General features: G+C 40.1%; 1 protein-coding gene across 5 annotated transcripts in view; it reads left to right on the forward strand.

The window, feature by feature from the left end:
- The window catches only part of EPS8 (EGFR pathway substrate 8, signaling adaptor), a 139,865-nt gene that overhangs the window by 36,818 nt on the left and 76,384 nt on the right, over window positions 1-26,663 (forward strand). The window contains exon 1 of one of the 5 annotated variants that reach the window (XM_061363917.1): window positions 5,146-5,239. The exons of the other annotated variants lie outside the window; for them this stretch is intronic. The gene's annotated coding sequence lies outside the window, so the exon portion shown is untranslated. Of the gene's footprint in view, window positions 1-5,145; window positions 5,240-26,663 lie in introns of those variants that run through there. 5 annotated transcript variants of the gene reach the window in all.

Raw genomic sequence — 26,663 nt, forward strand, 5'->3', positions numbered from 1 at the left:
GAGCAATGTTTCTTATTCAAAATCGTTACCACTTGGGTAGGTGCACTTTTTTTTCCACTAAGTTTTCAGTTGTGGGAAGTTAAGAGACCACAGATTTTCTATAAGCCTAATAATTTACTGTAGATAAAGATTATTCTCTTACAGTGGAATCATGTCTGTGTCTTGGTCAGGAAGGTCCCAAATTTAAGACTAGCTGCTGTCTGTCATATCTGTGGTCCCAGTCTGACTCACAAGGAAAAGGTAAAAACCTTTGCTGCTGTGTAGTGTGGGTGGGAAAGCATTTCCAAGTGAAAAGACTGCCTTCGAAACCCAGGATCATCAGGGAGGTGCATTCACTGCACAAATAAAGATTGAGTCATCCAATGCCTGCTTATCACATCAAGTACTGATTACACCATGACGTACATCACCTTGTGCTATGAGAACATCCAGTTTGATGGCTTTGCCTATGGCTGTACTTAATATATGTGAGCTCAAATGAAGGTTTGTTTTTTTCTGTTTCTGAGAGCACTGTAGTAATAGAGCACAGAGCTTAAAGTTCAGTGTTCATGAAGAGTGTCCTGCTCGTGGGGTTAGATAGCATTTAGCACTTTGCTTTCAATCCCACTTTATTGCCTCTTGCTAGCTGCAAGTGCAGTGTGCTCTTTTGAAAGTGCAGTTTGAATTTTTATCTGTAACCTGAATTTTCTCTCTCCTTTTTTTTTCCATTTCTGATTTTTTTCTTAATTATAGGCGTCTTTTGGTGTCAGAGCAGCATTAAACCAAAGTGATTGGCTATTACAAATATTGCAGAATGGGGTAGGTGAACCTCCTGCCCCAGCTGTTGGTTTATGTTGCTGAGATGCTGAAGCACACTGACAGAAATTGAAGGCCATCATAAGCCTGCGAATGGTTAATGGTCAGCTATCAGGGATTATTTTGAAACTTAAGAATAACGTTAGCTTAAGTAGTGGGTATAAATCAAACCACTCTTGTGTTGGCATACATTTTGCTTAGATCCATGGAATCACTGAAGCTAAATGGGTATTTCTGGTAGTTTCATTACAGCAAAATTTAACTTCTTGTTGATTGTAAATGAACTTAACTTTTGAGGCTTTGTGCTATCTGCTCTGGTCACCTGTGTTTTTGATTTACAAAATGAAATTCCTAGGAACCTTTAATCCTGTATTTCAGAACATATGTTTACCCTATCCTTTAAATCCTGAAGATAGGGAAGGCATTCTTGCATCAAGACCTGGCTGCTCAGGTGGGAGGTTTGCTTTTGAAGAAATAGAAAAATGTGGGCTTTTTGAGTTTTGTCATTGCATGCAGTGTGGCTGCTGATGCCCACGTGCCCTGCTCTGCAGGCAAAGGATCAGTGTCACAAATGAGAGCCACGATGCTCGACAAGTGTTGACAGCTTGTCATTACAGATAGCGGTTTTTCCTTCTGACTTGTAGTTGAAAAGGTTTAGAAATGATCATAATCTCCTTCTTCCCATCACCTGGGGAAGCTTTGGGGTTTGCTTTTTCCGGATTTGGGGAGAGAAGAGACATTCTGCTTTTTTTTTGTGCTGAGTTTACAGTTGTTTTATTGTCTTACTGTACCTAATATCGTTAAGCTCCCACAGTATGAAAGAGAATGTGAAGAAAAAGAGTGATGAGGGGAGAAGGAGGAAGAAATGGTAGTTAGATAGGTTGGGCTATTTCTTGGGTTTAGGTGGGATGTTTATTTTACAGCAGCTATTACTGGTACATAGGGGAACCTGCAAGGAAGGTATGTGGGTATGTGTAAGAGTATGGCATTTCCTCAGCCACGTGGCAAGAAGGAGCTGTATATCAGTCCTTTCTTCTCTGCCCTTTTAGCTGGGCTTATAGAAGAATTTTACGTTTAATGTATAAGTACGGATATTCTCTGCATGCTGGCTGCTGAAAATCAGATCAGTAAATGACATCCAGTGACAGAAAACCAAACCCAAGCAAACAAGCCCCCTGTAAGGTGTATGCAGAGAGCACCCTTCATCCTCTGTCATCAGGGCCGTTTGAATTGGCTTCCACCTTTGTTTTGAGAGGTTGCTGTGGTGATGAATAACCTTTGCTGAGGGTGTGTGAGCAATAGTGCGCACGTGCCTTGGTTCCTGCATCCGAAACACTGCTGCTTTTCACTCCCGCATCAGAGCACATATCCTGGCAATGGTCGGCTGCTCCCCAAAATAAGTTAAACAGCAAAACTGTTGTCTTACAGCTAGTTATTAATGTGATGTTAATCCACTAATTGCTGCCTCACATTGCTTTCATACCAGGGAGCAGGAGACTGGGTGGTGGCAAAGCAGTACCTTTTTTCCATTGCAGGGAAGGGGAAATGCAAAGTAGCTCATACGCTTTATTTGCAGAAGGTTATGACACCTGAGCTTTGTCTTGTTTCCTGGGGTGGAGTAGGTAGAGATGTCGACTGAAAAAGGTATTCTGCAGAAGGAAAGAGGGAAGTCATGTTTGACCAACCTTATAGCCTTCTATGAGGAAGTAACTAGGTGGATGGATGATGGTAGAGCAGGAGATGTGGTTTTTCTTGATTTCAGTAGGGCATTTGATACTGTCTCCCACAGCATCCTCATAGATAAGCTAAGGAAGTGTGGGCTTGATGATCAGGTAGTGAGGTGGATCAAGAGCTGGTTGAAGGGAAGAAGGCAGAGAGTTGTGGTCAATGGGCAGAATCTAGCTGGAGGTCTGTGACTAGTGGAGTGCCTCAGGGGTCGGTGCTGGGACCAGTGCTGTTTAATATTTTCATCAACGACCTGGATGAGGGAACTGAGTGTACCCTCAGCAAGTTTGCTGATGACACTAAACTGGGAGGAGTGGCTGACACACCAGAAGGCTGTGCTGCCATTCAGCGAGACCTGGACAGGCTGGAGAGTTGGGCGGGGAGAAACTTGATGAAATTCAACAAGGGCAAGTGTAGAGTCTTGCATCTGGGGAAGAACAACCCCATGTACCAGTACAGGTTGGGGACTGACCTGCTGGAAAGTAGTGAAGGGGAAAGGGACCTGGGGGTCCTGGTGGATAGGAGGATGACCATGAGCCAGCAATGTGCCTTTGTGGCCAAGAAGGCCAGTGGCATCCTAGGGTGTATTAGAAGGGGGGTGGTTAGTAGGTCAAGAGAGGTTCTCCTCCCCCTCTATTCTGCCTTGGTTAGGCCGCATCTGGAATATTGTGTCCACTTCTGGGCCCCTCAGTTCAAGAAGGACAGGGAACTGCTTGAAAGAGTCCAGCGCAGAGCCACAAAGATGATTAAGGGAGTGGAACACCTCCCTTATGAGGAGAGGCTGAGGGAGCTGGGTCTCTTTATCTTGGAGGAGACTGAGGGGTGACCTCATAAATGTTTACAAATATGTAACGGGTGGGTGCCAGGATGATGGAGCTAGGTTTTTTTCAGTGATATCCAATGATAGGACAAGGGGCAGTGGGTGTAAACTGGAGCATAGAAGGTTCCATGTGAACATCAGGAAAAACTTCTTTACTGTGAGAGTGACAGAGCACTGGAACAGGTTGTCCAGGGGGGTTGTGGAGTCTCCTATGTTGGGGATATTCAAGGTCTGCCTGGACAAGTTCCTGTGTGATGTACTCTAGGTTACCGTGCTCTTGCAGGGGGCTTGGACCAGATGATCTTTTGAGGTCCTTTCCAACCCTTGGGATTCTGGGATTCTGTGAAATGCTATTATCTGAGTGACCTTTCTTTTTTTTCCTTTTTTTCCTACCACTGTGATGATTACATTTGCTACACTGAGAAAAAAACCTGGGAGACCCTGTGTGGCTTCTTATTGTTTCTTTTTATTCTCCATTTATCAATAAACAAACTATTATTAAATTTACTACATCTCAAAATAGATGACTGTTTTTCATACTAAGATAGGAAGATCTGATGTCATAATTATATATCGATAAGAAAGCGTGTGAAAATTAGAATATACACATGAATATTCTACATGAGGTTTGCATGCTTTTTTCATGAAGTTGCACTGGTACAATTATAGTTGGATGTTATGGTTGTCTGAATAAATATCACTTCTAGATAAAGAAGTGCCTTCAAGAAAGTCTTGGAAACTTTGTTCTCCCCCCTTGTTAGAGAGCCCTAGCAAGTGTTGGCAAGAGTGAATTACCACATGAGGCAGCTCACGGAGAATTCTCTTCTCCACCTATTACCCTTGTTCCCTGTGTCTGTGAAGCTGACCCTTCATAGTTTGTAGGAAGCACTCTGGGGAAAACTGAGTCATTCAGAGATGAGCTAGTGGCCATGACAAATACAGTGAAGTTTGAAATATCTGCTTTTTCTGTGTAATTCCTGAACTTTAAAAAACAAACAAACAAAAAAGTGTGAATTACTCAGTTGTGTGTCAGCTCCCCATCTCTTCAGAGACCATTGTAATTGGTGGTTTCATTTGTGCTTTGAAGGTTGCTTTGCTCTTGACTGCAGCCATAGAAGGATCAAAGAGGAAGATGAAAACGTTTTAAAATCAGTAAAGCCTCTCCCAGTACTTAAAGAGAAGGTGTGAAGGCAGAGTGCCTGGCCCCCTTGCATGTCTGATGGGACTTCTTGCTGTGTTAGAGCACCTGGGGAAATAACCTCCTCTCCCTCCAGCATTTTTCTTTTCAGGGCTTGTCATCTTGAAGATTTCCCCAGCACAATTTGAACTTGCTGTCAGGTCCATTCAGAGGCTCACTTACTTAAAACCACCTTCACTAAGGAGTATTTAATTACGTCTTCTCATTCAGGCTCCCCTCCTGGATTTTTGAGAATCTGGAGAATGCTGCTAATAGAGTGGAGCCAGCATTTACAGGAATAAATTAATAGCAGTACCGTAACTGTGCTTTTTACATCTGACACATTCTCCAGGGCTAACCCTGCACCTCCTGTACTTCTTCATATTCATTTGTTCCATTAAGTTCAGCCTTTTGAAATATTTTGTGATGAATGAGCTCGCTTTACAAGGCAGTGATCAGCAGCAGCTGTTCATAGTCATAGTTTAAATTAAATCCATCTGTCAGTGGGCTCTTTAAAGTGTGAGTATCACATTGTCAGGAGAGCTGATTACACCAGAGCAGTATCTGGGTGCTGTTTGCTAAAAAGAAAGGGATAAGAACCCCACCAAAGTGTGCTTGGATGGGCTCTGGGATACTCTTGCAGTTTCATTTATAGAGCCATGATTTTAGCTTTGAGAGGAGAGCAAAGTGGCTACAAGCAGTACTTACGCACTGACGTGCAGGTAGGTGTTCAGATGTAGACTGACATTAGGAGATGACCTGCAGTACGCTTTGTAGAAACTATATGCAGTGCTATTAGGAGATGACCTTCAGTAAGCTTTGTAGAAACTATATGCAGTGCTTGCTGCTTCCTTTTTAATCCTGACCTTTTGAGGAACCTCATCACCAGATCTTTACATTGTTTTTGGTTGTAGTACCAGGTCACATTAATACTCTTCAGAGGATGAGCTGAAGAGGAAATGACATAGCTTATTCAAATCAGCAAAAGGAGACAACATTGTTTCCCACCCTTCCCCCCCCCTCCCCCCCAGTATACACAGGTATAATTTCTTACTTTCATTTGTAATAGCCTCACATTGCTTTCATATGAGGTGGAAGGTAACATCTGCTGAGGCTGTTTTGCAGGCTGCATGTAAGACAACTTTTGAGAACAAAAACGGTCATTTGCTGACTGCATTAGTTGTTCTTATAATTTCATGTGAAACTTTGGTCCGTAATGTTCTCCATAAATTGTGTACTGAATATGAAGATCAGTTGATTCATGGCCTGCAATCTGTTGGCCTTAATCCACAGGTAACAGCTCCTGTTTTCCTTCTCCTCACCAAGACTTTTGTGGGAGGACTTGGCTTGTGCTGGGATGTGCGTATAGCTCTGTGGAAAAGCATTTCCTACCACTAGAAGCTTATTCATCAGAGTACTGCATGTTTAACCAAGTATGTCATTTTCATTACATCATTCCACTTCAGGAATGAAAACTGTCCTTGGAGGATCAGAATAGTGGTACAGCCTCCTTTGCAAACTCTGATTTTTGTAGTAGGAGGGCCATATTTTATTTCTAGGCTCATTGTACTCTTCAACCACAGAGGTTACCCTTTGCTGGTGGTCAGATACACATTGTCTTGGCAGCCCAGATTGCCTGCAGCAGCAAGAGACCCAGTGGAGTGGGGGAAGTCCACCCGTATTTCCCTGCTATAAGCTTCTCCATCTCACATTTGCTGTTGCAGTCTGCAAGCATTGCTGCTCAACGGTGCAGCTGTATCGGTGCTGTATTTCTAGTGCTGCGCCAAGCCAGCACTTTAATTAACACTAAATTCAGTGCTGGCAGAAGTATAGAGAAGAGAAGAAAAAAACAACAACCAAACTGACCAGATCCTAACAAACCAGGACACCTCGACTGGCTTTGTGAGCTTGCATTTTGTGTCAGTTGAAGCTACTACAGTGTCTTTGAAATGAAGTTGCTATGTGGTAAGAGAAGAACATCTTACCCTTTCTGTAGCATATAGAAAGCAGCGCTGTGTATATCGAAGCCTGTTACTGCTTTGTACCTGATAAACACAGATGTTTTCTGTGGGTGGTTTTTTTCCTTTTTTTTTTAATGGAGAATCATTAACATGTTCCACATGGAGATGGTGAGAATTGCGCTTTGAATGAAGAGGTTGATTGGTGTTGGCTTATGTTAAGAAAATATGGCTGACAGAAGAAGTCAATACATGCTCTTTTTTTTTCCCCTGTAGAGTGCATTGTTTTTCCTGCATGTGTTTAATCAGGGAACTTAGCAGGGAAGTCTCATTGCTTAATAGCTGGCACTATCTCGTTTATCTTCCTTTAAAATACTTGATAGAGTTAAAATACTTATTAAGATCTGTCACTCATTTGAACGCCCACTTGGGACTTTGGATTATAAACATGCAGTATCTGTAAATTAGCTGCAGATACAGAGTATTTGGTCCTTCACTGTTTAACCTAACGAGCAAGAAAAGCTGCACACCAGTGAGCATATGAAAAGCCTGACTCTGCAGACCCACAGAAAATGTGTCCCTCTTTACTGGGAGCACTCAGACCTCTGAAAAATGCTGTGTTCTGATATCCACTTTTCAGGCTTCACAAGTTTGGTGTGAATGGGGGGATTTGGCAGGAGAGGAAAGAGGAAAACTCTTCTTTCCCTTCCCACACAGAGAAATGGAGGTGAACATGGAGAGCACACTAAAAGGGACAGGCTTCACGCATTAGGAGGAGCTGTGCAGTGCGACATTTCCATGAAGAATGTCAAGGGTGTCTGCACAGCCTTGGCCTGCGTGACTCTTGAATCCTTTTCCAAGATCAGTATGAACAGGCAGGGTACACCAAGCCCACTGCTGAGCGGGTATTTGAAGAGGCAGAATCAATATCTAAGAGGATTATGAATGACATTCTCAATACCTTGTCTAGACTACTGGTCGTTAAGAATGAAATGATTAATTTCTAAACCCAGGTTCTTTTCCTTTGGCTTACAGCTGGTTTAAAATATCAGCTTTTTGGCACCCTGGTATGCTTTAAGCAGAAAAGCTGATTGGTGTTTGGGTACTCTATATCTTTAGGTTCTGGAAACTAGAGGAATAATATATTTTGTGAATATCTGTGACTGAAGAGAGGCTTAGTGTTTGTATCACTCAGATAAATTCATAGCATAAGCAGCATCATGTGTAATATTTTAAGGTTGTTTTCTGATTTGTATTTTCATTAATAGCTGAGAATAACATTTTAGTATCTGGCTTAATTTTTATCAGGCATATGCAAATATTTTGTCCTGGAAATGCAGAGATGGGAATGAGGTAAGGAAACAGTGCTGACTGAAGAGTTTTGTAATTTCTGTTAGTTGCTGCAATTGTTGATGGAGGTCTGAAACTGTAATGGGTGAGCCAATGAGGATGCGGTAGATAGCCAAACGTTTTAAAATTGCTAGCAACACAATTCTCATGTAGTACATCTCAGTAGGTAATCCTGTGTTGGCATTACTACAGTTCCTCAGTTTATATTGTAGCTATTATAGCAGAAGCTGAAATAATCTTTGCTATTGTTTGGGGATTGACATTTCTTTCCTTTATTTATTTAGAAATTCTGTATGAAAGATCTGTTGATGTATAGCAAATTCAAAGCTATGGAAATGTTTTCCATGATATATTGTTGCCAGTGTCTTTACTTGCAAGATTTATTCTTAATGCAGCCCAGGTTATAAATGGAGAGTTTACTTTTTTTGTGGAATTCCTTACAGTAAGTGAGGTTCAATACAGCCAGCTGTAAGGCAGGCAGAACTTCTTACTGTTACCTGCTGCATCAGGAGAGATTTGTTTAGAGGGAAAAGTTAAAAAGGCTGCTCTGTGCTATTTATTTACAAACGGTATTCCCTAAAAGCACCCTATAGTTGTGTAACCAAATGGTATCTGTGGTGCAGTAGCAATGAGCTAAAGGTTACATTTGCTTCCCAAAATAAACATCCAAAATTAAGTACATTTTGGATACTTAATTACCAAATTTATTTACTTGGAGGTAGTTTATTCATCTCTTCTATAGTCACCCATTACTGTGATGAAGTTGTACCATGTGAAATTTCACTGGGCCATATGAAATTTGCTTCTTAGTGGGATGACTTTTGCAAGTGCAGAAAGGCCACTTGCAGACTGCCACCTTACTGAAATCTGCAACAACCAGCTAAATATTGACGTTTTAAGTGCTGTTCATGCTTGCCATGGTGGCTGTGTGTTTTTTGAAGAGATACAAAACCATGTCCATTTCCTCTATACCTGCCATCTGCTTTCTTGTATTTGTGGCCAATCCATCTTTATTAAATAGGTAGCTGCCTTAGGAATTATCTGTTGGGTTTTTTTTTTTAAGGAGAGGAATGCCTCCTTCTTGTAGTCAGCATTGTGCCACTTGCTGTTGGTGTTCTCTTTGCAATTGCTCACTCAGGTGCAGGTACTGGTCAGTAAGGGGGGGGTATGTGGCCCAATCATACTCTACGTTGTCACAGAATAGGCACTTTCTTGATGGCATTATTTACATTTCACTCCTCAGTTGCTCTACAGTTAGGTCAAAGCGAACCTGCAGTACTGGATTTTGTGGCACAGGCCACTTTGAGGCTGGGTATGTGGCAAGACATCATGCTTACTTCCAAGCCTCTAATATCCATTCAGTTTCATCCCTGTTGGTGTCTTTTCTGCAGCTTAATCTAGAGCCCTTGCTAACGTACCATAGCTCTTACACAGGTCATGCAGCAGGTACCTTGTGTCAGAGTGTTTCATCTATGTTTTTTCTTCTGTAGCTAAGTAACATTTTGGGCAACAAGGAGGCTGCTGTGCTGCTTTCTTGATAGACTTAATTGATGGTAAATAGGGATCTGATATAGAGTTTAGACAGTACAGAGTTGAGTGCTTCCCAGAGTTTTGTGAACCCATGAACTTTGGCACGTGCCTGTTCAGAGCAAGGTGCAGCTGGCTGCAAGTATTGATTCCTGTAATAAACTATAAAAAAATATGCTCTTCATAGCAAATAAGGAAATACAGATTCCCTCTATGAAAAGAAAGAGTAATAGGATGGCACTGATACACCTGTATGGTTTTATTACATTGAACTGCAAGCACCAGTTGAAGGTTTAAGTTTTTACAAAGGTATAATTCTGATTTCAGTTTTCATGTTTATGCCTCTTTGTGTAAAGAAGGGTCTTCCTCTGTTTAAAATTCTTAGTGAAGGCCATAAAAATCACCTGCTTTATGTTGTGGTCAATCACAGAGCGCTAGCTACTGAAAGATGCAAAATGTCAAAGCAAATGGGTCAAACATAAGAGTTATTATGGTTGTGTTTGCAAAGATGGGCACATTTTTCTTGTCCCATTGCTTTTCTCATTTAAAGTTGTTGACTTTTCCTTCCTGTGTAAATGGATTTTTTTGTTCTTACAAATCTCCTCTGTATGCCTTTTTTAACAAAAAAAAAGTAGAATGTTTCTTCTACAGCTGCTGCATTGTTTGTCATGCTTCTCACTCATGTTCAGAGAAGAGAACACCCAAAGAAATTCAGTCCTGAACTCCTTCTTCTTATTTGTTATTGTTACTTGCCTTCTACAAAACAAAATGGGAGGGGAAAAAGCCTTTCTACCAGGTGACCATTTAGGAAAGCAGTGTCTCACTTTAAACTAGTTCATTGCTTCCTGGATTGTGTTATCTGGAAAAAAATAAAAAGTAAAAGAAATCTTCCTCTGTTCTGTCACTGAAGGCGATTAGAGTGACACTGCCCTTCTCATATGGATGTATTTTTTTCCCCCATCACTTACAAATTTTCAGTTAAGCATGCTTTTAAAATTCATTATCAATATGGAAAATACAATTAATCAAGCAGTATACAATTAATCAAGCAGCTGTAAGCCACAGTCCCCTTTCCCTGCTCCCCTCCCCCAGTTATTCTCTCCTTTCTCTACTTTTCAGTGCTCTGTGTGTGTGCATGGGAAATCGCTTTCCCTGCTTTCTCTTCTCTGGGCTTATTTCCACTCTTTGCTGGCAAAGAGATGCTCAGTATTGAACAAGCAAAAGCTTTCAGGTGCTGTTTATAATTTACATTAGAGATTTGGTCTGCTGCCGTAGGTGATTGTAAGTGGGAGGAGTTCCAGATATCTGTCACTATCCTGATGCTCCAGCTTTGCTTTGAACAACTGCTGTCTGCTCTGGGCTTTACCTCAAAATTGCACAGGTGAGCTCACTTCCCAGGTGTTTTTAACCAGCCCTTAGTCTCCTGTTTTGGTATGTAAGACCTGGGAGGCTTGGCAAAGCAAAGCTAAGCTTTGGGATGTGTGTCTTGTCTGATTTTCTATTACATTCAGGATAGGCACAGCCTGTCCATTGGTGTTCTGAATTGTTCCATGCTCAGGTGTTAGGGGATATGTTTGCTGTTGAAGTAACAGAACATGACCATGTGGCTTTCATAGAACAGGTGAGATAAACTTTGTAGAGTACATAGGAAACCATAAGAATGGTATTGAATCATATACAGCTTCTGAAGCTGACAAAAATCTCTGTAGAAAACCCTTTTGACAAATTTGGTAGGGATTGTATAGGTGCAGTTGAAATGCTCTGGGGTTCTGGCATAATGTATGTTAGTGATTTTATGTGCTCAGTTATCATTACCACTGAAACAGTGTTTCAAAATTTATATGTTGAGATTTTTCAAAGCAGACTGGAAAAAATAGTACTGCAAGTAGCGTTCATGTCACTAGGAATTCTCCCTGTTTTCTGGTGTGCTTTGTAAATTTGGATTTACTTTTTTCCTTTAGTCTTTCAAGTTGCATTCTCAAAAAATGACACTACGTAGCCAAGTGTACCTTTTAAAAGTCCTTACTATTTGTGGTATCACAGTATAATAAAACTGACTTTAGTCCTAGGGGCTTTGAAAAGGGTGCAGTAACTGTCTAGATGTTTACCTTCTAGAAGCTACCTTTTTTTGCATTGAAATATGCAGTGATTTAGTGTTTTCACTGTTGTAAAACTATAATGCAATGGGTAGCTGTTGCACAGAAACAGGGTGACCGATTTCTTGATAAATAGAAGACTTCTTGGTTAACACCCTTAGAAAATTCAGTGTTGAACTTCATACAATAGTTAACTCATAAACAAGGTGACACCTCTTTGTGGTATGCTAAGTTATTTGTCATTTAGGGAAGAGGTAAAGCAGCATCTGGAGTGTCACTACTTCCTGATTGTGTCTTAAATATTTTTTTTTTGAGGTGGAGCCTTGAAAGAATGCATTATTAACTATGAAAGAATGTGTTGCTTGCTATTTGAGGATTTTAATGACTTTGATTTGTCATTTGTTTAAGTATGTAATAAAATTAGTGTGTGGTTTACAGCATAGTTAAATATTTGGCCCTTTGAGCATTTATATTTTATCAGTAGTGAAATGCCTTGTAAAAGAAGATTTTTGTGAGAATTTAAAGCATTAATATCACCTGTACTTTGTAGACCTTCAAAATTAGATTCCTCAGAGATTATAAAAGTGCAATTATCATAGTGATCTTGGGCTTCATTTGAAGTTATTTTCTTGACATCAGACTACAAGGTTTACACACTTTTGTTTTGTTGATAAAGTACTATCCAGCTCAGATTGGTTATAGCGGTGAGTACAGTGTCTTAATCTTCAGGCTTTCTTTTCTGAGCATTTGGATTTTGCCGTAAAAGTTATGAAGCATGTTGCTTCTTAGAACTTTTGGAGTATAGTTAAGGCTTAGAGGCATTGTCTAAACTTGCAAGCAGGTGCTTCGCTAGAGCACTGTTTTTGAGTTTTGCATTGAAGGAAAGAATATGGTTTAAATCTGATGCAGACTTTTTAATTTTGTTTTTTTATTGTTCATAAGCAAATTGAAACTGTTTTTGAATAGTGAAGAATCATTTGGTTGAGTGCTGTACTAAAATGAAACAGGGTTTTCATGCTGAATTTCACCCTGAATTGTCATAACCATTGAGAGAGGACCTCCAATGCCAGCCTGTGGTGAGAGCAGGCAAGAAAGTTCCTGGTTTTAGAGGCTGAGAAGTCCTGAAGTGATGCCTGCACTTCTGTTGAGCTGTGCCCATGGCTTGTGTGATGGTTGCTGTAGTTGGAGGAGGAGCAGCTTCTGTTTCAGCTCAGAGCAAATCAACTACCAGTGGTACCAAGTGGGAAGAGAAATGTGAAGGGCCTTTTCACTGAGGGCTTTTCTTTTGGTCTAACATAGTATTCAGATGTTTCCCCATTGACTTAACACAGTCTCTGGTTTCAGTTGTAACCTTTAAGTAGGACTTAAGTCTGTCAATAGATACTGAAGATAGCTGTGAACCTGGGAGGAGGGAAGAGGAGCTCTTTTTAAGAGATGATGTGGAGGCATGGGCCATGGATCTACTAGGACTGGGGAAGGAAGGAGGTAAGACTATGAGCCCTTTTGAAAGGAGTGTTAACATCAGTTTGGATGAGCATGGGACAAGGTTAGGCCCTGTCCCTCACTCAGAGTCCATGGGTCCATGCAGTGGCTCTCTGTGTGTAGCTGTCATTTTCTTCTTACAAGTGTCTGGGGGTGTTACTACATTAATGGCAGAATGCAAATCCTGCATAAGGAGTTGGGAGATAAAGCATGAGTTACAACTTCTGTAGAAAAGGGAAGGGGAAAAATACACTACAAATGCTGCCCTCTCTCTCAAACAAGGATTGCAAGAATGGTGCATGGAGGCCAGGTGTCCTATGCCTGACACGGGGTCCCATCCCTCAACCCAAGACCCCAAGTAGTTTTCACTCTTATCTTTTGTTTCAGTGGATGTTGATAAACAGCTGTGATATATGCAGATAATGCCTAGGGAGCTGTGTGTTGGGTTTTACTTGCTGAGTCCTTGACAGTGACAAAGATGACTTTGAGATCAAGAATTTCTTCACAGCTGATTTAAAGGTCGTGTTGACTTTTACCTTGACTACCTTTCACCCACCCCTAAGGCAGTACTTGGAAAACGCCCTTTGCCAGCCAGTGTCTGTGTGTTTAATTTCAGCTGAGGAAGAAAACCCACCTCATTTCTTCATGGTCTTACTTTTAATCGTGTAACTCTGGTGATACAGAGAGTTTTGAACCTACCCAGGCTTCCTAAATCTCCTGTGGGACACTTTGTGGGCAGCCAGTGGGGGTACCCTGCTTCTGATGCCTGAGACCCTCCCATCAGGGACACAGGCAGTGATTTGGGGTAGCCTGCTGCTGTGCTGGTCTCAGCTGTTTGTTTCTACCTGGCACATTGCCTGTTCCTGGTTCTTAATATCATTTGGGAAGAAAGTCAAGAACTTAAAAGTAGGAAGAGAGCAGCTGCTCATCCTGTAGAGACAAGGTCGCAGAGCAGGAAACACGTTTCAGTGGATCCAGGTATGTTTACTCTTAATTTACCGTTTGTTGCTTATGTTTCTCCTGTACGCTTTGCCTTTTCCTTTTTTTTCTTTAACTGGGAATGCTTGAATTAAGTACTTTACCAATGCATTCTTGAGCAATCTGAAAGTCCTAAGTCCAAGGTAACTTATGACACTTCATTCAGAGTGTGTTTTGCTGTATTCCAATAATAGAAACTCTTTCCAGAATGTATGAAATATTTTGTACTCTGATCTTGTGAACTGCAGAGACAGGGTTATGGCTGGCCCACCTATCTGTAATCAGGCTGTCTTTGGCTCAGGTATTTTCATAGTAAGAACGGTTAAAATTGATTTTGTTTTTTTATTTTTTATGTTCTCTTGCTGAACTGAACTTTGAGGACAGTTTTGTGTAGCTGTCTTTTATTTGTTTGTAGTGGAGGAAACAAGGGTGCTAACTTGATAAAGCTACCCATTTGCTTTCTTTTCACACAACTAAATTGACAAAGCGGGTGCAAAAAAAAAAAAGCAAAGAAGGATGCCACAGGATAGGAGGAAATTGTACTTGAGTTTTGAGCAGTGGTGGGTTAGGTTTGGTTCAGTTCCGTAGCTGTACGATTGGGCAGTCCAGTGACTGGTGTTTTCAGAGTCCCTTGGTGCTCTGTGGTTATTGTCACAGGGCAATGACTCACAAATGTAAATGCTGGACCACACCTATATTGTCACCAGCTTTGGTTCTGCTGGAGATGGAGAGGAGCAAGTTGGGTCTGAGTGCCAGGCTGTTTGCTCAGAAAGGAGTGCTGTAGAGAGGTGGGATAGAAGGATGCCCCCAAGTACCTGCTCCTCTTTTGCTAGGAGGGAAGGTGGCAAATGGGGCAGGAACTGCTTGTTGTCTGGAATCAGCCTGTGGGAAATTAGTGGAGCCATGCTAAACTAAACTGTTTTAACATTAGCCCTTTTAATTGCACTAGGGTTTTTTTGGATTTGTTTTTGGTTTTTCCTTTTTATTTTTTTTTCCTCCCCCAAGCACAAGTTCCTGCTTTTTGACCAGGTTGGCTTCTCAGTTCATTTACTGGAAGCACTGATTCCATCCTTTGAATGTCAATGTGCTGTTGGATGTTAATGTTTGACCTTCAGAATTAGTCATCCAGTTAGGGAGTGGGTTGACCACGTAGTCTGTGTTTGACCAAACAGCTAAGAAATAAATTTGTGAATACTAATGATGCTAAATACAGACGACTGGAAGTCCTAGTGCTTGCAGAAGCAACTGCAGCTTACTTCCCCCTCCCATGTTCAGCCAGCTGCAGGAATGAACACTGATTCTGTGTAAATGGCTTTTTGCTCAAGCTCCTTACAATCAAAACTTGGTTTAAACTGCATGGAACAGACTTGAAATCCCCTCCCCATTTTTATTTCATACTCTGCTTTTCCTGTTTTTTAATAGTCAATGTGACATTTTAAAAAAAGTACTGCTGTAGGATGATGTGTCTTCAGAAGATCCTGTATTGGCATTTGGAGAACACTAATCATGTTTGAATTCTGAATTTAAACCCCAGTGATACTGAAATTTGAAGTTTTAATAGAAGAAATGAAGTTGATATTATTAGAAATGTTTTAAAGATACAAGTTGTGTTTTCCACTTCAGGATAAATGCTACTGTAACATATTATAACCTTTTTCTTTTTTCTTTAAAATTTATAAATTGTCCTAAATGTTCTCCAAAATTTTTGGGAAAAAACTGTGCTTAGTCACCTTAACCAAAAGTATCAATATTGGGGTGATTTTGCACAGTACATTTAATACTGATGATTTAAAATTTTATCTTATTCAATATAACAGTATCACAGTATGTTAGAGATTGGAAGGGACCTCAAAAGATCATCTAGTCCAATCCCCCTGCCGGAGCAGGAACACCTAGATAAGGTTACACAGGAACGTGTCCAGGCAGGTTTTGAATGTCTCCAGAGAAGGAGACTCCACAACCTGCCTGTGCAGCCTGTTCCAGTGTTCTGTCACCATCACTGAGAAGAAGTTTCTTCTCAAGTTTAAGGGGATCCTCTTGTGTTCCCGTTTGTACCCATATTTCTGTTATATAATTTTTAAAAAGTATTAATATTTTAACACAACAGGAAATCTATCAAGTTGCAAACAACCCTATTTGAAGTTTCTGAGGATATTTTTTAGAAAACTTTTAAGTACTTTTAAAATGCCTGAATCAGTAACAGCTATGTGCTGAGCATCTTGAGTCACATTTAAGGATTCCCAGCTGCAGCTCGCCTGTGCCGAAGTACCTTTTAACATGAATTCAGAGTACTAGTTGTGCATAGGCTACAGCAGCTTAGTGAGTGGTGATGACTATTGCAGATGCAACAATAATGGCTGGCCTACTTTTGGATTTATTCTTTCCCACAGCACCCAGCCTCTCCCTCATCTTTTCCCCAAAAAAAGGCAATGTCAGCTTCTCTATATTTTAAACTTATTTTCCTTTAGTACCTACAGTTCATCAGGCTTAACTGAAACAAAGTTACATTTTACAGCAGTGCTTTTAATTATTTTCGCTTTCAAGAGAAAGCTTTGGATTTATTTTAATGTGTATATTTACTTACTGTGTTAAAGCTCTTACTGAGCTTCCAAAGACAAGTTGTGAACATGAGCTAAGGGAATGCTTTTAAGTGGCTAAATAGAAGGGGACCCAAACGTATGGAAAAACTATACTCTTTTCTCTCTTCTTCTTTCTTAATTTCTGAAAGTTAATTTTTTTAAATCTCCTTTCTGTGCCTGGTATTCTGGGATTTACATTGGTGTATGGCATTGGAGAGCACTTGCTTCAAACTCATGGAGCTTGAATTCATTTCAATAAGTAATTAAAGCGAGCGAAGCAGAAAAAACTAGATATAACAATTCGATCTCTTTCATTTTTCTTTGGATATCCTTGGATAATAGGAGCTGTGAGTCTGAGAGAGATTCATATGCTCCTGAAGATGCTTTGGAATAAGTATACAATAGGGATGATAGTCTGTATTTTACTTTCTCATTACAAGCATTTTTAGTTCAAACCTGTTTTGTTTATAAGGACTTCAAAAGCACTCCTAGAATCAAAATGCACAATGCATTAGGACTTGCCAGAATAAGCATCAATGTTTAGATATTCACTGAAAACAAATTAGCTACTATTTTAGCATCTTTATGTGTGTCTTTATAGTTACATAGCTTCTGTCACTACTAAAGTGCTTGTTTTAATAAAAGGACTATATTTGGCATTTGTTTACATTTATTCCAAAATATTTCACTGTATTATGGTTTCTCATTTATTTTTCATTATAACACCTTATAACTTTACCCAGTAAATACACAGATTATTTTAGAGTATCCTGCATTGATTTTTATAGTGATTCATTGGTTTAACAGCCAGCTAAAGCAGAGTGATTTTGGTACATTTAAGCTGGTGCTGCCATCCGTCTGCTCCTGCTTAACCTTAAAAATTGTGCTCTGTCAGAGGTATCGGAGGTTTCAGCTCTGCCATCAGAGGTTTATGCCTGCCTGAATTGTTCAGGTGTCTGACATGTATCTAAATCCATGTTGTTAGTAACTCACAACATATAAAATATCAAGAGTACCAAATATTGGCTGCAGTCAGCTACAAGTTGCGATAAAAAGAGAAAAGGAAGACATTTGGTGATTACACTGGCTAATTAATTGAGTTTAGGGATATCCTTCATGATGGGTCCTGGTCATTTTCTGGCTTAACGGAGTTGGTTTATATTGAAATAAGTGAGTAATGTGTAACGGATGTGAGGGAATGAAAGGGGACTCTGCCTCTTCCCTGTGAGCCAGTGCTCCCAGCTGCAGACATGTTGGACTCTTCCATCCTCTTAAATCTCACCTTTGCTGTACTTCAGTTTGTCAGTTTTACTCATAAGTTAAGGAGAGTAAGGCTAGTAGAAACCATATAACTGAAAGTATAGGACTAGAGGCAAAATGAAGACTGCTGAGGACGTGTGACTTGTTGCAGCCTCTCTAGGAGTAAGATTGTGTAGTCTCTTATGAGTAAGTCTTCAACACTAATGTTTGCTTGTTTGGCTTCTTGTTTTGGGGGTGGTTTGTTGTTAGTTTTTTGGGTTTTTTTTGGTTGGTTGGATTTTTTTGTGTTTTGGTTTGTTTGCTTGTTTCTTTAATATATAGCAGTGAACTGGTTTTCCAGTTCCCATTTTCTTCTCAGGAAAAACAGGGTATGCAAATTTAAGTTGGCATGCATGCAAAGAGGCATGGAGAAACAAAAACAAAAGCTCTCAATCTCTTCTGAGAGGTTCCTTTTTTTGCTTGTAAAAAGAAACAGAAGTTTAGTCTTGTCTTCATAAGAAGATACCTCTTTTCTGCACTGCATCAAAGTGCAGGGGGCTGTTAATCACAAATCAGTCTGGTTATTCACTTCTGTGATCAGTCAAGGAGATAACTAAGAACTGCAAGTGGTTATTTTGTTTCTGCTTTTATCCAGATCGGGAGGGAGGGAAAGTTGGTGACAGCTTTAATGCACAGATGTGAATACTCTAGTAACCACCATGTCATATAAATGCCAGACACCTGTCCAAACATTGGGGTTAGTCTAGAAAAAAACTCTGTTATTTATTTTGCTACCTGTGTTGTTCGTGTCTATTAAAATCTCTGTTTGCAACTGAGCTTAAATGTATTTTAATTCTGTTTGTACTAACAAATGCTTGGAAAATCTAGAACTATCACACTGCTTATAAATCAGGCAACATATTTTTTTAACTTTTTAAACAGAAATACAAAATGAGAACGTGGTAGCAGATCAGTGGATGTATTAAATGAGAAACTGCCTGTCTGGATCTGAAGCTCCTTGAGAACCTGTTTACAGTTTTGTGGTTTGGGGGTCTCTGTACATTCAGCAATCGCTTCTCCAAACCATTCACTTTTGTTGACAAGGAATTCAATTTAAGAGCTTTTTGCTGAAAAGTTTTCCTGTTTCAAGGTTGAAAATGCATACATGAAACCTTTAAACATGTTGGGTTTGTTTTTCTGAGGGACAGAGCTTTAGCTTTGATGCCTGTTTAGCAGCAGCTCTTGTGCAGTGTGCACATGAGCTGTGTAGTCTGTGTGTCCATCTTCTCCATGTCCTTCACAATGGATGCTGTGCCTGTTTCAGAGGGGGCTTTTGAGAGACTGCTCCCTGCTGTGACTCCTAGGTAAGGGTGTGTTAGTGGAACTTCAGGAAAAAAGGAGGTTTTCAGCAACTTCCCCCCACCCCAGTACCTTGTTAAGAAAGGATAGGAAAGTACCTAGATTCTTACTGAATAACTGCGTTGAACAGCAGAAGGCAAAGGTTCTGAAGTATTTTAGCAAACACAGAGCCCTGTAAGGCTTTATGAACAGTCATTTCAGAAAGAGAAACCCAGCTGAGATTCTGGTGACAGAACAACTTTTTGAAGTCCAGCAAGGTGGAATTGAAGGGATTCTTACTGCACAGTGCTTCATCACCTGGTTGTCTATGGCAACTGAGTGGTTCAAGAGGGGGAGAAAAAGGTGAAGATAGAGGGAGGTGCTTTGGGAGGTGGTACAGAAAATTATGGTCAGGAGGTGAAATGGGGTATAGGAACAGAAGTGCTGATGTCCTTAATACTTCTTATCACAACAGCTCAGCTGTGTGCTAGGTTTATATGGTAGTTTGGGGGTTGTGATCTGTGTTTTCTTTTATGTAAGCTCTTCTGTAGAAAGGTTTTAAACAGAGATGCACTTCCATTCTGCTAAGCATCTGTCCAGTAAGAATACATCCTCTTCTGCAGTGTGTAGTATTTGATTACAGAATTAAAGATGGGTCCCTTCCAAAGGGGATTCCCTCTTGCATTGAATAAAACTGTGTATGTAGATACATGGTAAGGTATTTAGCCAGCACAAGCAGTGGCAACATATCGATGTTGGTATAGTGATGTCCAGGCATTGCTGCTTTTAGGACTGGACTAAAAAATCTCAAAGCAATGCTCAAAGCATGCGGTCATATTGAGAGATCTTTGATGTATTTCTTCAATGTACCAAATATGTTGTTATAACTGTTTCTGGTATACAAATGTTTGGAGCATATACGTATGTGAGCATATGTTGCACAGGTAGTGCTCCTGTGTATTAACAGAGGGCTGTTTAAATCCAGAATTTCTCCGATGCCAAAACTGCGCATCCCAGGCCTATGATTGCATCAAGACGCACTGCAAGCCTGCAGTCATACCACCTGGTTCTTAGTTCCTTTCCTGAGATGCATCCTCACATTGCACACCCCTGAGCAGCTCAAACAGTTGCATTTATTATCAGGGTAAAAAGGTACGTAGCAATACTAATAAATAAGCACAGGAAGGTGAACTGGTGGGAGAAGCCTTCCCTCCTCTACCTACAGCTCCCTCAGCTTGTGGGTGATGACTGGCAGGATTGGGTCCTGGACCAGAGACAGCTTTTACAAGCCTCAGGGTGCAATGCCTGTGGAGCTACTGAACTGAGAGTTGTGCTGCTGTTCATCTAATAAGGACACAGCCTTATATGCCAGGTTAACTTGAACTGTATTTAATTCTTGCAAAAGCTTGGCATAGCTTAAAGGCTTGGCAGCTTGAATCATGAAAAGCCACGCATTTGAGAGAAGTTGATTTAGTTTTTTTATTATGTGCCAGAAACTCTATTTAGTGTCTGCCTAAAGATGCATCAAAAGTGAGTAAGTTCTTATAATCTTCTTTGGCACCATTTTAACACTCTTTCGATGTAAGAAAAATATTTTGTTGATGGCAGCCAGCCTCTTAAGTCTGAAATATGGGAAGAATGGAAAGCTCTGACTTAGTAACAACATGGAAGTTTTAGTGAATCTGTTTCTGTTCTCTGCCTGAAATTTTTGACTTGTTCTTTAGTAGCATAAAATGAAATGGATCTGTCATCACAAGCATGAACACTGTTACTGTCACAAACTGAATGGTTTCAGTAATGCTTACTAATAGATTCACTGTATTAAATGAACAGTTTATTGGAGTCTTTACTACTTCACTGAAGCTTCTTTTTCTTTTTTTAAGGGAAAAGAATATGGAAAAAGAGAAATGTCAGGCTTGATATAATTATTTTTGGTGGAATTTTTGGGGAAAATAATAAAAATAATAGCAGTGTGACATCCAGTAGCAACACTGAGTTTTTACTGAGATGCTAAGAAAGACACAGGTGCTTCCAGATGTAAATATGCTGTATGCTATATTTGAGAGAAATACTTTGCTTTCAGGGCCTTCAAGTCAGATAGTGCTATGATAATAATGGTGATGTATTGAGTCTGTGAGTCCTGGGAGGCTCAGGAACAAAACAACAAAGTTGTCAGTTGTCTTATTTCCCTATCTGTTTCTTCTTTCAGGGTCTTCCTTATCTCTCCAATTTTGAAGTTCCAAAGAGCAGGCACTGTTACTAGTTATTTGTTCTAAGTATTGTCAAAATATGCGACAAAACATTTTAAGCCCTCACTTCCAAGTATAATGTTCCCTAATAGTTTCTAAAAAGTGGTGGGTTGCCAATTTGAATGCTGAGGATTTGCATGGCCCATTTATTTTTCAATCACTTACCAGTTGTGTAAGTAAAATTCAGTCAGATTCTGGTAGTATCATAAATGAAAACAGGTTTTCTGGTCTGTATTCTTAATTGAAATGATAAGCTGGTGTTTATGTGTAATACGGGTGTTATGTATTTTTAGTATGTACTATACCTGCAGCCTACATGTACTACACTGAACTTTGGCAGTGAAAAGTGCTTCTTAAATTTTTTGATACCAACACACTTGCTTACTGATTTCTTGCTCTAGTTTCCTCTCATTTAGGATTGCTTGCATCTGTAGCATTTTATAAAGAAAAACTACAGCCCTTGAATCTGGAAAGTGCTTGTTTAAAAGTAGCTTTATGAGGCTGGAATTTCTGTTTGGCTCTGAATTAAACATTTCCTGCTCTTGTAGACACATCTCCCTTCCTGAGTATTTTCACATCATAAAGTTTGTGCTGGGCGAAGCATGTTCTGACATTGTCTCTGTATCCCGTTACCTGTTATTGAGTAGTGCAGCAAGAATGTTCAGATACATAATTGAAACTTAATGAAGAACTTAGCTTTGTATAGAAGACAATAGTATTCAGTTTGCTGCACAACAATAACACTGATATCCTGTTTCAAACAAGCATGAAAGTAGCAGGACCTTATTTATCTCACTAGTCAGCAGCAATTACTCCTGACTGCACACCGGGGACAGATCTGCTGAGTGCAAAGGTGCCGGTTTTATGTTGTTGTTTATCAGACCAGAACTGCTGCTTTTACTCTCAGGGCATTTATTTTCTTTACTTTGGAGTTTGGTACTCTTGTAGAAGAAAATTATAAATACATTTGAGGAGAATCAGCATTCAGAAAATAGGGCTTCAGACCTGCTTTTAGAAGTTACTTCCTTTGTTTTCCCCATTATTTCAATATTTATCAAATATGTTCAAAGAAACGTTCTGTTTAGGTCATCTGTATGCAACCGTAGAGCTGTTGTTGAAATAGTTGCAGTAAAATACCTGTCAGCCTGAATAGAATTGAAGCAAGCTAGAGACTGGCACAGATGCTTAGTTTATTCCCCAGATTTGCTATTTGTCTTTTGTACATGCAAATTTTACTGACTTTATTTTATCATTTTGTCTGTGGCCAGAACTACAACAAGGCTGTACTGTTAGCAAGCATATCAGAAGATGCAACTTAGTTGTAAATAAACAATGAGGTATGAGAGAAAGAGGAAATGCAAAGAATTAATTATATTACAATAATATTTTTTTCTGGGTGCTGTGAGAGGTTTGGGATTTGATGTTAATTGTTAAAAAGAAAAAATGCTACCAGTTTCTAAATACATGATGTTTTAACATGAGGATAGATGTGGAGGCAGAGAGAGGGTCAAGTAGATTCCAGATTAATTAGGTGGGTTGAGGTGGGCATGGGCTCATGCAGGGGTTCCTGGGAGGCTGCTGCATCCACCCTGAGTGCTAGGCTTGCAGTCTTTAGAGCAACTATTCCTTTATGTTATTTAAAGTGTGCTCTGTGGTTCCTGGCCCAGCTTCTTATCTTGACTTTAGGACATACCCTGAGTCTAGAGGGTACACGTGTCATACAGAAAATTTCTGCTTAACATTAGTTAGAGATTATTTCTTTTAAGGGTAGTGATCAATATAAAGGTAAAGATGCCTGTCTTTAAGTAAATAAATAAATGCTGAGACCTGGCTATCCAAACATTTGGAAGTCACCTCTCTATGATATTGAGAAGCTGTCTGAACTCAATTCTGAACTATTGACAAGTTTTTGCTTATTCATGGAGGACAACAGACCTTAAGAACCTGCGGAAAGGGCAAAACCACAAATAAATCAAATTGTTTGTGACCTGCAAAAGATTGAAGTGTTTTATACCAGCTTGCACTATACAGGGCAAAGTGAGGGGTATACGAAGGTAGAAACAAGCCACCCCATCTCTTTCCTTTTGTGTGTTGGTTGGGTTTGTTTGTTGCTTTTGGTTGGTTGGTTTTGCTTGTTTGTTTTAGTAGTTTGATGCTTTTGAGATTGCTTGTGCTATTGCTTCCTTGACTTGCAGAAAGTGATTGTTGGGGCAAGCTCAAACACTAGCTCTTTAAACTCCTCATCTTCTTTGGAGTCACAAGACTTAAATGCTCTTAAGTTGTCTTTGTCTCAAAATTGTGACTTTAGTACTTAAAATCAATAGTGAATCAGCGTTTTAAACACTGTTTTTCTCACTGACACTGAGCTTCTCCCACCACCAAGGTCCTTCAGCTGCACTACAGAGAGGAAGCAGGGAAGGAAAATTGTTTTCAGTTTGCCAGGAACCACTAGAACCATTGGGGATTTTAAGCAGTGGATCATTTAAGCACTATGATTTGTTAAAGTATGAAATGTTAACAACCTTCTTGTTGTTCTTGCTGGTGGAGAAGCAGTATTCAATTTTTTCCAGTATGGTCACAGTCTGAACAGCAAAACTTTTTCCTGTGTTTTGGGCACACCTCCTAATGCAGAATGCTTTCAACACTATACTTACTGAGTGACCTTTTTCATGCTTGTTAGCTTAAGAGGTTTGTTCCTCCATGTGGGAATCATGACAAACTGTAGTAGAGGATGGTCAAACCATTAAGTAATGTACAGCCTGTTGCACTTGGCATAGCTCCTTATTGCATCCCTCATGAGTAAGTCCAAAGATGCAAAGTCAAACATATTGGGGCATATTGAGGTGCTACAATTCTTATTTAGAAAAAAAAAAATAATGTGTGTATATATATGTGTATATGAATTATGCTAATTACAAGAAATTAGATCATTTTACAGCCTGACAAATTGTCTGTGCTACATAGTAAATATTCATTTTGTGCTCTGTGCTAGAGGATGGAGCTTGTTGTAACTCTATCACTCTCCTCCCTGTGGCCCCATAGTGAGGCCTCCGTTTAGGGGAATGTATAAACAGCTGTATCAAGGCTGTTGCGAATACAGCTGTCTCCGTGAACTGGGATCTCTGGGTCACCAGGGACCACGCAAACCACACTAAATGGGTTTTCAGGAGCCTCTACATATGTTAGCCAGCTGAACTGTGCTGCTGCTGTCCAGAGAAATGCTCTGTTGACTTTCACTTGCAGTCTTCCCCCGAAATCCTGTTACTTTCCTCCTGGATTCCTGCAGCTATCTCTCCTTGCTAGGCTGCCGCCTTCTAAGAAGGATTGGCTGTCCCAACACCAGATTTCCTAAAATACTGTTGAACTGCATTTGAGTCACAGTTTGGCAGCTGTGCTTTTGCCAGAACCATTGCTTCTGTTCTTGATCCCATTCAGATGTAGCAGGACATAAGCATGGGACCAAAATGGGAGAGTTTATTTTACTTGTGGTCAGGAGCTATTTGTCAATAACTTGCTGAATTTGTGGTGGCTTGAGGAGTCATTGTGATTATTGTATACAATTCATAGAGCTTCTGTCTGTCTAGCTTCAAAGTTAGCCTTGTTTTGATCAGCAGGCTGGGACTAGATGACCTCCAGAGATTGCTTCCAACCTAAATTATTCTGCAATTTATACCATGATTTAAACAAAGTTAAGAAGTAGATGCTATAGGCAAAAGAACTGGTGAGCATAGCACAGGATTGGGAAAACAATAGGTAATTCATGGCCTAAAAGATAGAGGTGATTTAAGCATGTGTCTCTATCTTGCAGCTCAAATATTTGCATAGGCTGGTAGTCAAAGGGTCTTGATAAGCCAGTGTGTAATTGATAGTTTATAGAAATAAAGATCTGTATATATATATATTTGTTGTGAATTTTGCTGAAAAGTCTTATTCATGACTCTCACTGAATGAGACCTAGCCACAAAATGTTTACTACTAAGACGACACAAATAGTATGTGCATGCAGGGGAATGAGAGTATCAAAGAAAAAAAGAATTGTTGCTTTTTGTCACATCTGATAGGTCATTAAAACACACTCATGTTCCTTTATGCCCTTTTAAAAACAGCTCTGTAGCAGCAGGGTGATCAGGCTTGTTCACCAGAATAAAACTTTCAGCAGTAATACATTGTCTTAGTAATACATGTCTGTATACTTCTTTTGCAGTTGATTTGTAATGTTACTGAATCACTGAACTTTCATTCCTGGTATAACCAAGCATTTGTTTTGCTACTGCTGCCATCACAGAGTATAAACACCATTGCTTAACTATAATGATGTGTATCCTCATAATATGTTTATTCTACAAATGGTGATTTGTGGTCCAATGTACATTAACTATGAGTGCATAACATAGCATTTTTATCATTGAAGTAGAAGGAGAATCCAATGCTTTTGAAACTCGAATAATAAATACAATCTGAAATGGTACGAATACCTGCTTTGAAGTCAAATCAACAGAGGGCTTAGTGTATGTTTTAAACCTAATGATGTTTGATCTTCGTTACTTAAAACTACCTTTATTTTCAGAAGGCAGGTACTGAAAATTATGCTCTTTTATCTCATATGGTTAATACCTGTATTACAAAGTTACACCCCCCCCCAAATCACCTGATTTTTATTTTTTTTTTCTGGGCTCTCTTTGCAAGTTATTGCAGCCACCATAAGCCTGGCAGGGTGCTGGCCCCAGTGATGTCAGCTGTTCACGTAAGGCATGCCAGGGAGAGTCCAGATATTGCCCTTAACTATGCCTTAATTACTACTATGTTCATCATTGTTCTCATATCTGTTGTGGGGTGGAGATACCTTTAGGGCTGTGAGGGTGACTGCAATAAAAATACAAATACAGAGGTATCTGGGATGACATCTAGCTCAAGCCACTGAGTTTAACTGCCAGTTCCAGATTCCCTTGTCACTGAGGGACTATGGCACATAGGTCCTTATGCACTACTGGGTGTACCCTCCTGCTGCACAGGATCCCTGCGTGATCTTGGCTATTGTTTCGTTGCTACAAAAGCTGTTGCCATCCAGTACTGCTGTGCCTGTTCCCACGTGTATTGTTTCTAAAACCTTTGTATTTGCTTGGTACATGGGGTGTGTGCTTTTCCTGTTCCTCCCCAGTGTGTACCTGTGCAGAGGAGAGAGCCTGTGGCTGCTGCTTGTGCTGCTCCTGCCTCTGTAGCTTACCAGTCTTTAGGGCAAAAGGTGTCTGTGCTGGTACACTTGCGAGAGGATCCTGCAATGAACAACAGCTGCATATGTGGTGTTGGCTTCATGGTTTCGAAGCCAGCATCATCTGTGTTGGCAGAATTT

Source organism: Neopsephotus bourkii, unplaced genomic scaffold (assembly GCF_033783945.1).
Source record: "Neopsephotus bourkii isolate Nb327-2 ecotype Australia unplaced genomic scaffold, CSIRO-AGI_Nbou_v1 NB_1183, whole genome shotgun sequence".
NCBI classification, from domain to species: Eukaryota; Metazoa; Chordata; class Aves; order Psittaciformes; family Psittacidae; genus Neopsephotus; species Neopsephotus bourkii.